General features: G+C 43.2%; 1 protein-coding gene across 1 annotated transcript in view; it reads right to left on the minus strand.

Annotated features, from left to right (window-relative positions):
* The window catches only part of AUTS2 (autism susceptibility candidate 2), a gene marked incomplete at its 5' end in the record, with an annotated part of 1,129,652 nt that overhangs the window by 336,264 nt on the left and 776,366 nt on the right, over positions 1–17,022 (minus strand). The window lies entirely within an intron of this gene.

A 17,022-nucleotide genomic window follows, 5' to 3' on the forward strand; every position in this document is an offset into this window, starting at 1 on the left:
AGGTGAATCAAGATCATTTGATGGGATTGAGAGCAAAATCAATTCTTTAATGGAGACCTTCTACCTTCTATTGTCAATGGCTGTCTCACCCCTGGTGCTTTTCTAGAAGAAAAGCGGTAAACTGCTGGGCACTGCATTCTCTCATTTGGACTGGAAAGGAATAGAGCATAATGGGTGAGGCTCACCACTGGGAGGCTGCCTTTTCCAGAGAACAGAGGGAATGTTCTCCATAAAATACATGCCAAGGATAGAGGTCAGGGTACCAAATCAACAATATGAGCCCCCCAAAAAGTTTTAGGACAGCAGACTCACTTGCACCATGTCTAACAGATCCCACGTGCCAACTGTTGAGCTGGGTTTGGGATAACCAGGAATGATAATTAACTCAAAGGGAATAAAGAATACAATTTTTAAAAAAAACCAAGAATGTTCTTCTTTTTTTTAAAGGGACATGTTTTTTTTTTAAAGTAAATGCACAGCAGATAAACAGTTCATTCACTCAAATGCCTTTGATAAGCACGGCGGACGTTTAAAGAAGACACAGGGATGTCTGTCCCTAAGGTAGCTTTCAGTTTAGCTGTCCAGTCACGCACCATGGAGTGACCAGGATATGTTCTGAGAAATATGCTGTTTAGTGATGTAATTGTTGTATGAACATCACAGAGTGCGCTTACAGAAACCTGGATGGTAGAGCTTACTACACACCGAGGCTACATGGTCTAGCCTACTGCTCCCGGGCTACTGGCCTACACAGCATGCTTCTGTACAAAACAACACGAGGTTAAGTCAAGCACAGGAGAGAAGGAGGCACTCAAGAGAGGCAGGAAACATGAGCTGTATGAGGCTGAGGCTGGGATAACACCACATACTGTTTTTCAGCAAACTTTTTTTTATAAGAGAAAGAATACACCCTGAAATAATAATGAAAAAGATAGGAAATACATCAACCCATAACACAGTCGTAATTATTGTCAAGCATTATGTACTGCACAGAATTACACTTCTATAGGACTGGCAGTGCAGTAGGCTTGTTTGCGTAAGCATCTCCACAAAGACACCAGTAACGAGTGGCACCACGATGTTACAACAGCTGCAACGTCCCTCGGTGATAAAAATTTTTGAGCCCCACTACAATCTTGGGGGACCACCGTCATATGTGGTGGTTGACTGAAACACTGTTGTGGTGCATGACTGCAGAAATAGAGTTAGAACACAGACTCTGAGCAGGGGGTGCATGATCAGAGCTATGTTCTATTAAGATGACGCTTCCCACGGTGGAGGAGAGAGTGCACTGTGGGAGAAGCCGGGTCATGGGGACACCAGTTTGGCAGCCATCACACTGTCTACACCAGCAGGGCGCGTGGTTTGAGAAAGAGATGAACAGATGGTAGAGCAATTCTGAAGGTAGAACCAACAGGACTTGATAACACATGGATATGGGAAGCAAGTCAGAGGGATGAGTGGAGGATGCTGCCAAGGATTTTTAGTGTGGCCACCTGGATGTGGGAGTTGATGCTGCTATGAACAGACACAGAAAATAAATTTGCTTATACAGCAATCACTACTGGCTAGATACCCACAGCCATTCACAATCCCTTCTCTTAGTCTGTACCTTCTCCTGACATTTGGAGAATGAAAAAGCCAGATATTCTCTCTTTTCTAACTTTCCTTGCAGCTGAGGGTGGCCACAGATACATTTTTGGCTGAGACTTGAGAAAATGTCTGCTGACGGTTCTGGAAACATTTTCTCACCTCAAAAGAGGAAGAAAAGCAGAAGCACTTGCCTCTTGCCTTTGAACATGACTGCCTGAGGAAGTGATGTCTGGATCTGGGGCAGCCATCTTGCAGATATGAGGCAAAAGAACCAAGTACAAAAACAAGATGATGGGGCCAAAGGAAGAAAAACCCTGGCACAATTGAGCCACCTGAACAACCCTCAGAGCAGCCCACCTCTGGACTTATTTGTTCAGATAACAGGTAAGTTATAGTATTGAAACCATAATTGAAAATAACCTCACCCCATCCAAAGGGACATGTTGGTATTATAAGACACACTGTGGAGACTGCTTCCTCTTCCCAGCCTCAGCTGTCTGTACTACCAGCACTTAGGGGCTCACATCACAGCCGTGCGGACTGAAGGGCTGTCACATTTTATTTTCCACTGGCCCCTCACTGCCATAGGCTTACCCGAGTTCTAGTGACAGCGCTGTAACCAAGTACATCTGAATCACTTTCAACCAAGCTTTCAACCTCAGATGGCCTAAGCTTACTCGCTTTTGCCTGATGAGTGGATTTCTCTATTGTAAAAAGTCAAATGAGCTGAGCAAGAAAATGGTGACATAGCGACTTTGAAGGCCTAGAACAGTGGTTCTCAACCTTCCTAATGCTGTGACCCTTTAATACAGTTCCTCATGCTGTGGTGACCCCCAACCATAAAATTATTTTTGTTGCTACTTCATAACTGTAATTTTGCTACTGTTTTGAATCGTAATGTAAATATCTGATATGCAGGATGTATTTTCATTGTTACAAACTGAACATAATTAAAGCATAGTGATTAATCACAAAAACAGTATGTAACTATATATGTGTTTTCCAATGGTCTTAGGCGACCCCTGTGAAAGGGTCGTTCGACCCCCAAAGGGGTCGTGACCCACAGGTTGAGAACTGCTGGCCTAGAACAACAGACAGATGAGGAACAGTTCTCTTGATGGTGTGCTTTTCCCATTGCCTTTAATTAAGCCTTCCTTGAGGTTCCCAAGTTCTGGGCACATTTTCAAGGGTGACAAAGCATGATTGGGTGGGGGGGTGGAAGAGGGACGAGGATTTGGCCAGGCAGGCTCATTTTCCCAGCTGTTCACAGCCACCTTGTGAGGTAAGCAATGACCGCTGACGGCTGAAGCACAGAGGGAGTGGGGAGGTCGGGAAAGAACTCCAGTGTCCACAACGCCCCCCATCCTAACAGCAGTGTGTCCCTGGGAATGGGTACTTCTATCAAAGTGTTAAGCTTCCTGCTTTCCAACGGTCCAGTTCTAATTTCAAGGTCCACTTAATTCCGCATCAAGTAATTACTGATATACCCAGAAGCACCTTGTCTCCAGAGCTAAGCATATGGTGGGGAGCTGAGACCTACTGGTATCCATTATGGAAGCAGCACGGATGCCAAGCCGATTAAAAATGCTCAGGCTCCCCACGCAACACGCGGGTGAGTGACAGCTCCTCGACGAGGCCAGTCGCAGAGTCTGCCAAAACAGTCTCTGCTGCGCGGGGGCCCACATGGTGCGCTGAGAAAACAGTTCCATTTCTGGTATTAAATTCCCACACTGACCCGAGGACTTTGCCGTGAGCTCAGCAGGAGCGCGCCATCCAATTTACAGCCTCGCTCTCTGGAGCCTCGAGTGCCAGCCCCTGGCAGAGACGAATGATGGTCAACCCCTCCAGCTCATAAATTATGCAAAGGCAATAAATGCACTCAGCAAACAGCGCCTAACGTTTGCCTAGCCTGGCTCCTAACACACTCTGTAAAAAGCCAGGAGCTCGGCACATACAAGAGGTCTATTCCACTCATAAAGGGGGTTTGTTGACAACTCCAGACGGAAAGCCAGCCATGGGCCTAAGGAGTCTTTCTGCTTCGCTGGCAGCGGTTTATGGGCCTGCTTTATGAAAAAGGGAGGCTGTTTTATAGAGTCAGTGTGGGGAGAATTCATGGTCTCAAATTCACATTTAATACACTGGGCAGCTTTCAGACCCTAAGTTCCATACTTGGTGGATTTTCGGCCAAATGATTCTTGGTCTTGAAAGGTTAAAAGAAGAAGTGTCTGCTCCCCGATCCCTAGGTACCCACTCCAATTTATCAGAGTTCACACCGAGCCACCTCCTCATTCAGGTGTATGTTCTGCATGAGGCTGGGAAATGGAAAAGGCATGTCAAATGCAGAAACGGGGTCCCAGCTGGTTTGGCCAGTCTAAGCATTTTGACATCGAGGTCCTGCACTGGTTTATTAGCAAATAGGTTGCACACTAACGACCAGCTCGAGGTGACAGAGGACTCCCCATGACTAGATTTCAAAGCCCTTTGTGCAAAGCTGAAAATATTTTCCTGCATTTTAAAAGCAAGCAGTGAAAAGGAACAACCAGCCCTTATACTAACCCACCCAGGGAAGAATTCTTGGTCACTCAGTCTTCAGACAAAGATTCCACCCAAACCCACCACAGACAAAAGAGGGAAACGAGGTATGGGATCCAAACCACGTGCTTCAAATGCAGAATTAGAAAGGGACTAGTTCCTCACCTGAGTGCACGCAGCCATTCCAACACATCACCATGCACTTCATCGTCCCCTTCCTCCCGCCAGCTTCACAAATTAGACCTGAACCTTCGGAGGCACCTCCTTCCTCTCCCAGACATGTAACATCCCCCTTAAACTCTTCAATCAACCAATAAACCAACTAACCCACCCACCTACCTAATAGTTTTTCCTTTAAAAAATTAATGCATATTTATTGACTACATTTTAAAAAGTCACCCACCAATCTGCCATCCATAGACACTGTCAACATATTTGTACAATTCTTTCCAGTCTTCTCCATCCTTTCCCTTCTTCACGCACACACATTTTAGGAAATGAAATCCTAATATTTTGTAACCTGTTTTGTTTTTGCATAATATGCCAAATACTTTAGTTTCATGAGTAACATTGACCCTGTATCATCACTTATAAAAAAGGCTGCACTGTAATCCACTATTTGACTTGTAAATAACAGCTAAAAAGTTCCCTAGTGCTGGATATTTTCATTGTTTCAATTGAACATCCGCGATTTTCCCCTTGTACACATTTGCCAATATTGTTTTTTCCTTGTATCTTTTCATGGCCCTTCCCGTTCTGCATATTCTTTAATGCCTTGTCTCCCCAGAGCAGCACCTGCAGTTCCACTGTTTCTAGATGGCTTCCAGGGGAGTCCTTGAAGAGTCCCTAGGTTCCATCTACCATTTCTATGTTGAGACTAAAAATCTCTATGCTCACCATTTGCCAGCTACGTGGCTTTGGTAAAGTCTATACATCTTAGTTTACTTAGCTGTAAATGTGGGTGATAATGCCATTTCCCTCATAAGAAGATGAGAATAAAATGAGATAATATGTGTAAACAACTTAGACAATGCATGGCTCAGGGTACGTGCAGACAATAAATGTTAACTATTAGCAACACGTTTCTCTGTGCTAATCCCCTCCCACTCAAGCTCTATAAACACCTCAGACTCAAGCATCCCTCTAAATCTAGACCCACCATCCTTTGCTTACCCAACCTGTCCCTCTCCCATGTTGTTCCCACCAACCTTGAGCAGACCTACCTTCCTCCCTTACCCAACAGTATCTACTCTACCTTTTAAATCCTCTCCGTCTCCACGGGCATGGACACCACACTTTAGTGCAGGCATTTACTTTATCATTACAAGAGGCTAATGATGCTTCCCAGGACCCACGGTCTCTTCTTTTTCTGATCCAAGTCCTTACTGACCACCGTGGACTTCCTCAATTTCAATGTGATCATGTCATTTCCAACTTCCCCACCCTAACTTCTAGCCATGCCTTCAGCACAGTGCTCCTCAGCCTTTCTGTGGAGATGGGCCGTTTGTTTTTGTTTTGTTTTCCAATACATTGTGACCAATAATTTTATAATATACAGTTAAAAAATAAATTGCTAGAAAAATAAAAAAGAGCTCAGTGGATAGAGCGTCGGCCTGCGGACTGAAAGGTCCCAGGTTCGATTCCGGTCAAGGGCATGTACCTTGGTTGTGGGCACATCCCCCCAGTAGGGGGTGTGCAGGAGGAGGCAGCTGAATGTTTCTTTCTCATCAACGTTTCTAACTCTCTATCCCTCTCTCTTCCTCTCTGTGAAAAATCAATAAAATATATTTTAATAAAATAAAATAAAATAAATTTCTAGAAAAATAAAAAAGACATAAATTATGTTATTTGATTTAAAAGATGTAAAATTACTCTATCGAACTGTTATAAAAGCTTTCAAATGCTTAGTCTCAACTAAAAATAAAAAAGACATAAACTATGTTATTTGATTTAAAAGATGTATAATTACTCTATTGAACTGTTATAAAAGCTTTCAAATGCTTAGTCTCAACTACCTTACTAACCTCATATCTGACTAGTTACAACCAGCTGATGGATGGGCCTCGGTCTGTGTCCATACTGTTGAGTAGCGAAATTCCAACATACCCCTTGCTCTAGCCACACCTGTGGGACTTGGTCACATCCTCAGCCTTTAACGATTCCCTCTGCTTGGAACTCTATTCCATCAAGTTTCTACCTAAAAACCTTTTTAAAAAAATATATTTTATTTTTTACAGAGAAGAAGGAGAGGGATTAGAGAGTTAGAAACATTGATCAGCTGCCTCCTGCATACCTCCTACTGGGGATGTGCCCGCAACCAAGGTACATGCCCTTGACCAGAATCGAACCTGGGACCTCTCGGTCCGCAGGCCAACGCTCTATCCACTGAGCGAAACCGGTCAGGGCCTAAAAACCTTTAATGTGCCTCTAAAACCACAGTGACTGTTCCAATACTCTTCTTAGAAGAATTCTTAGAATTCTAATGCTTTTTATGATTAATTGCTTCTGTCTCCATCCCTCACAAAACTGTATTTCACTGTTTGCCACACGTCTTCCTCACCAGAGAGTGATCCCACCCAGGGAAGGGCAGTGCCTTCCTCATCTTTGCATCTCCAGGCCGTGGGACATGGCAGGGCTCAATCATACTGACACATTTATCCCGTTCTTCTTTGGAATTCTCCCAAGTGTGGTTGATTCCACCCAACACAAGCAAACTATGACTTAAAAGACAAGTAATTCCAAAGGAAGAAGGCACAGGAAACACGGACTAACTTGACGGCTTAATACAATGGGATGTATGTTTGAACACACTGGGCAACGTTAGAATTGTCAGAAGAGCTGAGAGTCGGGGCCCAGAAGAAAATATCTTCTATTATGTGATTATGACTTTATTGTATGTCCTCAAAAGCAAACATTTCTCATTTCCATTTAGGAATCGCAATACCTGTGTTTTAAGACTCTGATCCAAATTGAAGCAAGTCAAGGTCTGCGACACCTCCCTGCCTCATTCAGAATGAGGGAACGAAATGGAATTCTAGGGACCTTGTGATGGAATGCATTCTTAAGCAGAAAGTGGCCATCATTGAATATATCACATGCAATGACATTGAGGAGGGCATTGCTCTCTATTCTGCTCAATGGACCTTGCTGGAGCAGTTATTTCGTGTCTCAAATCCATTTATCACTGCCACCAAAGATGTCAGGGCTGAACACCATTGCTGAATAAAGTTATTTTATTCTCTTTCTGCCTAAAGGAAATGAGAGGAAAATGAGGGAGAACCCCAACTTGTAAACCACTGCGTCTAACATCAGGTACAATTTAACTTTGCCAGTGACAAAACAAATCGGTTCCCCTTTGGGGCAGGTGGTTTATCTAAGCTCGTAAAGACATCCCTCACCTAAAAGCAATTTCAGAAGAAGCCACCTGCAGAAAACATGACACTTATTTTCTTATTTAAAGAAGTGAGGTGGCGGCACGGTGACTGAAAACATGTCCACTATCATCTTCCCACCTGCCCAGGTCCTTGTACATGCAGAACGGGCAGCCACTAGCTGTTGTCTGTCTCTGTTACCTCACAGAGCCCTCATTTCCATGGCTTACAGTATTTTCACAGCCTTGGACTTTAAGTGAAATTTAAAGCTCTTGGGGCCCTAGAAATAAAAGGTTTAATCCTGAAGATTTGAGGTAGTCTTCCTGATTACAAAATGATGCCATTGGTTCCTCCTCCCCTCTAGTGCTACAATAACTATGTCTGATCAAATGAAATCACCCCAAAAAATGAAAGCCTAATAAAAAAATTGGTATGCCAAACATAGCGTAAAATATAAGAACAAAGTTTCTGACAGTTACAAAATGAGCACACTTGAAAATCATATAAGGTCCAGCAATATGCAGCTGTTGAGGTATAACTGAGAGTAAGCTTTTAGAAGCTTCTGGAATTTTGTATTGGTGAAGTGCGATTCCCCGCATGGGGAGTCTGCAGAATTGGGCAATTTTGCAAGTTCTCAGCTTGAACTGGCTAGAGCTCAAATGCCCGATGTGATTTGAGGGGCTAGGGGAACACTTCTTATTCTCCCTCTAGGGTCTCTTAGATGATCACACAATTTTATTCAATACTAGTAAATAATTTTAAAATGCCTACTATGTGCTAGGTTCATTTTGACCACTGATTAGAAGTGCAAATATACTGACAAATCATTTTATTCAAACCTGAAGTTCTAAAGCTCACAAATTTATCATCAATATTTTTTTCTTTTTGTCACTTTGAAATCCAGGTGTGTTTCATAAAACACTCTGTATGCTGTAAATTTCCACTTAGCTCATTAAAATATCGTGGGGTTTTTGGAAGTAGGAAAATAAGTGGATATTTCACAAATATTTGGAGAGTTCAGCATTTTCTTGCCTTAGAAGAAAGGAAGTCGCATTTTGCCAAGTATAAACATACATAAAACCAAAGACAAAATTTACTTAAAACCCAGAGCCCACAAAGCCCAGTGGTTGGCAAAATGAGAAAAATGAATTTCTTGTCCAAAGGTAAAACTCAGTCTAGGGCTGGGTGATTTGTAAAAGATCTCTTTTAAGCTTAAGCACCAGATCCTTTGCCTCTTTGTCATTGATTTACCTATTCTAAGTCATCAATAGCATTAATCCGTGCCTGCCTAGGGACCTATTACAGATGACTTTGAAGATGGTGTAAAGCAAGAATGTATTATGAGTCCACAGTGTTAGTAGCAGGGAGACCTATTCTTCTGTGTTCTTTGGCGGTAGTCTACGTGACCCTGGAGTGCTGCACGCTTCCCTTTCCTGATCAGTCTCTGGGTTCCTTGGGTGGGGCTGGAGCCCCCTAAGTTTGCTTCAACTAAAGCTCGGTTCTTTCAGAGTCCTGTGTTAGCTAATAAAACCCAAATCTGCTGATGAGCAAAAAGGAAAAGTATGTTACGGGTTAAAATAATACAAGAGTCTATTTTTTCCGCTGTGTTGTGATCCATAGAAATCACCCTGAGCCTTTTCCCTTTCTTCTCTGCCTGGGAAGCCAATTGCTTTGATTGCAGTGATATGAGCTAGCTAAAATGACTTGCCCTTGCTTGTGAGGCAAATGGAACATGCTAATAGAACTTATCGCATTACCCGATGCAAAAGTGCCATAGCTCATTACTTTAAGATAAAAGGATATCATTGCAGACGGCAAGCAGAATTGACTTTCTGAGGCCGACTTGATGATGATTTAATCAACTGCTCTCTTTCACTTCTCATCTCTGCGCCTGTCGGTTTCACAGGTGCCGTTAAATGAGACACTCAGAAAGTGAGCGGAGGGAAAGAAATTGCTGTCATTACTTTTCAAGAAAGGAGGTATGCAAATTTTCGACAGAAAGATTGCGTTCATAATGGGCCTGGTAAAATACAAGGATCATGCTTGACAGGTGAGGGCAAGCCATTTGTATGTCCTTAAAGTAGAGCAACCGTTCGTTTAGAAATGCGCTCCGTAAAAGAAACTACAAATGAGAGGTCTGGCGGGGCCGGGGGGAGAGGCAGGCCAAAGCGCACAGGGCTGGTCCAAGCTGCTCTGAGCTTTAGAGAGGAGGATGGTGCTTGAAGTCAAATCCTCGCTCTGCCACATGTGAGCTATAGGACCTCTGGCAAGTATCTTAACCTCTCGGTGCCTCAGTTTCATCATCTATCAAATGGGGCTATTGACAGTATTTACCTCCCAGGCTGTCGAGAGCATTCACTGAGTTAATAAACACATAATAATAATAATATGATAAATATATATAATTAACACAAAAGGGTAAGGAACAGTGCCTGACACATAAAAAGCACTCTGTAGGTATTAAAAAGCATTCATTCATTCATTCATTCTTTAACAAAGAGCATCTTTTTTTTTAAGAGTACATGTGCCAGGTGTTGGAAATCTAGTTTAGATAGAGTACAATTCTTCATTGATTTCACTTATGTAAGTCTTGCTCCCCCAGCAGATGGTGAGCTCCTCGAGAGAGCAGTCTGGAATCATCACAGGCCCCAGGGCAGTTTTAGGACCCTAAACCATGCCCGCTAACAATTTGATGATTTATGGATTCCTCCTCCCTCCTCTTCATTTCATATTTCTGAAACTGTGCAGGACGCTCAAGCCCTTGGAGGAGTCTCCTCCTGAGGCAGGAAATGTCTGTCATTAGCTGGAACCTCAGGCGCTCGCCATGTGTCCTGCGAAGCCTGGAGAAGAATGGGGTGCAGCCGGGAAGAACAGACAGTTGGCTTGAATCCCCTTCAGAAAGCAGAATGAATCTGAATAGATTAAATGATCAGGGTAGTATGAACAGAGGTGTTTTTCATCCACTTTGCCTTCAATAGGTAATTGTTCTATTTTCTCCAATACTCAAAGTGAAAGCATCTTTCTTAAAGTGCCTGTAACTCCGAGTTCTTTTTCCCCAGGTAATGAAGCTCCTGCAAGCCATTCTCCCTTCCAGCCTGTTGTGAGGCACTGCTAAGCTGCGCCTACACGACTCAACTCCCTGCCAAAGGGACAATGTCCACCGCAGGCAAAAGGAGGAAGAGGAGGGTCTTGGCAGCAGAGCAGCTTTGAGCTGTCTCTTTCGGAAGAGCCTGGCTCCTGAATTGCATTTCACTGCAGCATGGTTCTTCCAGGGGAGAAATTCTCCATAGGAGCCATCTTAGAGCGTCTCCCCTACAAATGCCAGCCAGCAGCCACCGGTCATTGAAAAAGAATGCCCTGACAGCAGCCTGGAGGGAAACGTCACAAGCTCTCCATTCTCAAGAAGTTAAGGCTTCCACCAGCAGAGGCAGCACTTGAACCCAGTTCTGTTCATGCTGATTCATGTTCTCAGCCTGAGACTTCATGTTCTCGGCAAGTACAATATACCACCCACTCCCTCTCATGCACTATCCAAAGGAACTACCTGAAAAACATCTTGCGGGTTGACTGTTTGGCAAAGGGTAAGCCAAGCTGAAACAGAACGGAGGGAGCAGAGGCCATGGGCAGCAGAGAAGGCAGCCATCGGCCACATTTCCACTCCATCCTGGGCAGCTCTCCCTCCGGAGGAGGCCCAGCACAGTGCCCGGCTCAGGGACTTGCTCATTCAATCTGCGGCTGACCCAGGTTCAAATTCTGACCCCTCCACTTAGCAGCTGTGCAGTCTTGGGAAAGGTACTTAACACCTGGGAGCCTACCTTTTTTTTTTTTTTTAATTCTCACCTCAGTATATGTTTTTATTGATTTTTAGAGAGGGAGGAGGTGAGGCAGGGAGAGAGAGAGAGAGATATCGATGTGAGAGAAAAACATTGATGGATTGCCTCCAGTATGTGCCCTGACTAGGGATAGAACCCGCCTTTTGATGTACAGGACAACACTCCAACCAACTGAACCCACTGGGGCTGGAGCCTACCTTTTTTTTTAATTGTAAAAGGGGGTGATACATACCCCATAGGATTTTTTGGTGAGAATTAAAATTTCACAGTTCAAGCATGTGAAAGCAGCCAGAAAAAAAGACTCAATAGCTTTATTCTTCCAAGTCTTTATAAAAGCTATGTTATATCAAACTCAGAAATGAGGTAACATAACAGTTATTTAAATGTTGGGTTTCCATTTTTTTTTTGGGGGGGTCATTTTATTGCCAGAGGGGAAATCATATTCTGCAAGGATTTCTGCTTGCGCGGTGTCTGAAGACATGATACTATGCTATCCAAAAACAACAACCAAACAAACAGAAACTACTGTTCTCTCTGAAGCAGAGAACAATAGGAGTCTTCTGGTAATACATGGGCTTATTTCACTGATCAAATACCAAGAAGGCAAGCCACTTTATTTTTATTTATTTATTTATTTTATACTTCTTATTGTTGATAGTATTAGGGGGGAAGGGGAGATATCTATAAGGCAAGACCCTTTAGAATTCAAGTTTCTAAGCATTCCTTTACGTTCTTGATGAGAAAAAAGAACTGGTGGATACAATTTGGATTTATGCTTCAGTCGAATAGTAGTCAGTAATCTGTGTATAGGGACTAGTATAAAATGCATATATATAAGATATGGGGTCTAAACTTGTAGGTTATGTATAGTGCAATAATGATGTGGGCTTTGATGTTATTAAGATGTTCACTCAAATTAAAATTGGCAAAATAAATAGACAGACAAGATAGATATAAAAAAACACCAGGTGATTATTAGTACAACTAGGAAGCCAGCCATTTTGAAGTTTGTCCAGAGATTCTGACCAGTCAGAATAAGGAGCTCTTTGGACAGCCCTGTGCACAAGGTTCATTTATATGCAAGGCCTACTTAGGGCTGGATCTAACAAAATTAACCAACAGAGTAACCTTGGGAAGAGATAAAACTTCCTAGAGCATTAACTTTGGTACCTGCAAAACGGGGGATTAGTTGAGAGACTATAGCTAACGTGTTTGGCACTCGGTAGACACTCAGCAATCCAACCACTTCTATCCTCAGGGACACCCAGGGATGTCTGTTCCCTCTTTCGTAGGGATGGAAGCTTTCCCTGGCTTTCCTCGCCATCCTTCACCTATTGGTTTCGGCATCTTCAACACTGTGGCCAGTTTCCCCAAATATAGCTCAGAGTTTATAAGTTACATTAGCAGAATATCCGATGGAAGGTGTCATAGAAAGTGTGTAGCTGAGATAAAGAACTAGACAGTGGTTAGTGGAGTGCATGCTAAGGTGTGTGAATGTAGTGGCTGTCTTAATGTAGCCATGAGAAATACATGGAAACAACTTCAAGGTAAAAGTAAATCCTAAGACAGTAATGCCATATTCTTGAAGAAATCCGATCATAACGATATTCTTTTCAGAAAATCAGGAAACTCAAACTCCAAATATACTATTTCTTCTTACATTGGACTCACCCTTAGGCCAACAAAAGCAACTGGAATGGGATGGGAAGAGGGAAAATGGTGCTCTCATATTGCTGAAACATAATGGCCACCTATCGACGTCCCACAACCAGATTGCTTGCTTTGTTTTTAAAATGCAAGGGAGTGAAAAGCACAGCTAAAGGAACAGAAATAGGGCCTGAGACAAACTGATCTACAATTATTAGAAGGTGGTTCAAGAGGATCCAAAGACATGCCAGACTGGTTCCCTCCCCCTCCCTCCTTTATTAGGTGCTTTACTATTGCCCTTCTTAGAATTCATCAGACTCATAACTGGGATTTTAAATTAAATTGTACCTAACAACAGTCTTTATTGTAGGATGGCTTGAAAAGCTAGTCTTCTGAATCATAAACAAGGAAGGGTAGGATTACTATAAATTGTCTGCAAGAAAATACAAATTGCCAAGATAAAAACACCCACTGGCCTGCCAGTCTCAAGTTTCCTGTTTTGACATACTATATGCAGTAATTTGGTATCCACAATCTCTTATTAGAAAATGAATGTGCTATTTTTCTGAATGCTGCAATTACAATAATTGAATTTAAAATGGGGATTGAGTTTCTCTATTTGGAGGAAAAGAATAATTGTGCATTTCTGATTAAAATCAAGGGGGCTGAATGGAGGTTGTACAAATTCCAGCTCCAGGCTCCCTGAGAGACTCCTCCTCAGGCCAGAGGAGAGAAACATTCGAGCAGAGAAGCGGACCAGCCCCTCAGCAGCAGGCACTGTCTCTGGCCTCATTTGCTTTGTCTCCTGGCCTTCAGTCACGACACCCCCGTGACAGAGGCAGTCAGAACACCATGGCATTGTTACATTTTAAATGGCAGCCCTGCTGGAGCTCCCCACTGTGTCAAAAATTAAGAGTTAAAATGCAAGGAAAACAAACATCTCTTTGTGTCAAAAACGCCTGTCCCCTTCCAGCCTGCCAACATTCGGAGCACAGACTCTCTCCTCTGGATGGGGGGCGTGTGATGGCAGAGGGAGAGGTGGTAAGAAGAGAACTCAGGCTTTTTTCTAAAGGGCTCTGCTTCTTTTGTTTTAGCAAAACATTGTATGACAAGCCACCTCTTAGGGTTCAGATTTAAGAATGAAAAAGGGATGGAAGAAGAGATCTTGCCCTTTTGTTGGTCTTTTTATTTTATTTTTCATGGCACCACTGTCTTCTGAAACCCCCATTTCTTCTAATGTGAAGGTGAAAATTAGTCTCACAAGTCCTTCCAAATGTTCCTTAAAGTAGAGCTTCCTAAAGAAAGAGAAAAATGTTCCAGCACTAAGTGAGCCATGGGTTGTCTATACTGCTTGCTATTTTCTATTTCATAGCTTTATTGAGATATAACTGACGCGAACAGACTGCCCATATTTAAAGGGCACTATTTAATCCATTTTCTCATATATCCACCACGAAGCCATCACCACGATCAAGATGGGGGTGCACACATCCACCTCCCCCAAGTTTCCTTGTGCTTTGTTAATCCCCAGCTCCTTTCCCTGCCCAACCACTGATCTGCTTCCTGTCACTATAGATTCATTTGTATATTTTCTAGAGTTTTATGTAAATGGAATCACACAGTATGCACTCTTTCTGCCTGGTTTCTATCACTCACTGCTTACTATTTGGACGCCCAATGAAATGGCAGCCTCCTAGCTCCAGTGCGCAAGGCGGCCCCCTGAGGCTGCGTGGCCAGGGTTGACTGTCGTCCCCCAGGAATAGGACCGATTACTTGGTCTTACTTTATTCTTCGGCTTTACTATGTACTTCAGTAATCAATAAACACTTCTGTGGCAGAAGGTTTATTTTACCCTATAAATCCAAGGAGCAGAGAATGATATTAAGACATCAGTATGGATGGGCTCTGCTGCTCTGTAACACTATGAGAACGCGAGCAACAGATTTAAATCTAAGGAGGTTACAGAGCAGTCACAGCTCCTGGCTGGATGGCAGGGCTCGTAAAAGACTCAGGCAAGATCTACAGCAATGCACTGCGAACCAATGGGACTCAGCAGAACCCAAACTGAACAAGCAGGCTGGTCGGGAAAGAATTATAAGCCCTGGCTTGAGTGGAATGTAAAGAGCCCCTCTCAGAAATCCAAACTATTTCTTAACAAATGAAAAGGTAGGGAGCAAATACCGATGACAAGCTGACGGTGCAGAAAACCGGGCTCTGGATGGGGAAGAAGCCTACTTGATGGCGACCTAGGAATCCTAGGAGGCTCTTAGTCCTCTCCCCTGCAACCCTGGCCCATGGCTCCGGTAATGATCACGGAGCATCTTGTCTCTAACTAGCCCTGCAGACTCATCCTTCCTAATGCAGACGGTCAATTCAGGGGAGAGGAAGTCACGGAGCATCTTGTCTCTAGCTAGCCCTGCAGACTCATCCTTCCTTCCTAATGCAGACGGTCAATTCAGGGGAGAGGAAATAGATGGCTAATAAACATAGGAAATTTCAACTGCACCAATAATCAAAGATATGCAAATTAAAAAGAGCTTATTTCTTTTTCATCTATAAAATAGAAAAACAATGTAAGTGCTGATGCTGACACACAGTGTTGGCCAGGCTGTGGTGAGGCAGACAATCGCCCACTTCTGAAGGGATGTTGACTTTCTATCTGAAGGATAATCCTGTGACATGCACCAAGCCTTGCCTCTTCAGATCAACTCTTTCTGTCAAGAAGAATTTGTTCACAATTTTGTTTATGAATTCATCATGCAGTTAGGAAACAACTTAATAATATACTTATATCCCCGTTTTTAACCTTACAACACCTCTCCACCGTCTCCCCACTGTGCTGTATACCTTTTAGCATTCCAGTTTTACAGGGAGAGAGTGAGTGTTAAAGACATTGAGCAACTTGCCAAGAGTGAGACATCTGTAAGAGGAAGCTCCAGTCACTGGAACCCAGGTATTTCTAAATTTCTAGATGAACTGAGTACACAGACATGAACATGAATGTCCCCACAGATTGGGGAACAGATCAATGTGCCAGTGTGGTGTTCGCCCACAAAAATAATGTTCATAAGAAATTCTATAAAAATGAAAAAATGATCACAGTATAGGGAATCTTACCTAATAATACACAAAGATGCTAATTGACCATACCTTCGCTACACCCATCAGCCAATCAGAAGAGTATGCAAATTAAACCAACAAAGATGACCATTAAATTTGCATACTGCAGGTGGGGCAGGGCAGCACCATCCACCGCCCACCCCGCTGCCACCCAGGCCTTCCATGGGTGACCCGGAGCGGCCCGGGGAGGCGGGGCAGGCACCGTGGGATAGGGCCTGCCATCTGCCACCTAGGGAGCGGGCCTAAGCCGGCAGGTGGTTATCTACCGAGGGGTCCCAGACTGTGAGAGGGCACAGGTCAGGCTGAGGGACACCCTCCCCTTCCCCGCCAGTGCACAAATTTTTGCACACCGGGCCTCTAGTTTAAAATAAAAATCCTGTAAGTGATCTTCGGTGAGTTGCACATCCTCTCTCAGGTTCAATTTCTTTTTATAGGGATAATGTATTTGTCTCTCAAGGTAGAGGTAAAGAAATAATCCATGAAAAATGCTTCTTTTATTGTTATGACCGTAATTAAAGAAAAGTAAGATGCACTTAATTACATATACAATATTACTTTGGAATTTCAACATACACACACAGAAAGAAAAAAGACCTGAAAAAAATGCACCAAATGTTAACTACCTATGTCTGAGTGGTTGAAAGTTTGAATTATTTATATTTTCATCTTTAAATTTGTAGTAATTTTTAATCTTTTAATGATCTTGTTGTTTTTTTAATTAGAGGAAAAAAGGATATACACATACACACAGACACATAAAATGTCACTCATATGATGGGGTCCCTGAGGTTCTGACACACACTGGTCTCTGGAGGTCATAAGATGGCAAATAATAACCTTACTGTTCTTCACAGCAAAAGATTTCTCTGTTCAGAGGCTTTCCCTGGGTAAGGATCTCTCTGGTGAGCACGTCCAGGCTAGGACTT

Source organism: Myotis brandtii, unplaced genomic scaffold (assembly GCF_000412655.1).
Source record: "Myotis brandtii unplaced genomic scaffold, ASM41265v1 scaffold363, whole genome shotgun sequence".
Classification (NCBI taxonomy): domain Eukaryota; kingdom Metazoa; phylum Chordata; class Mammalia; order Chiroptera; family Vespertilionidae; genus Myotis; species Myotis brandtii.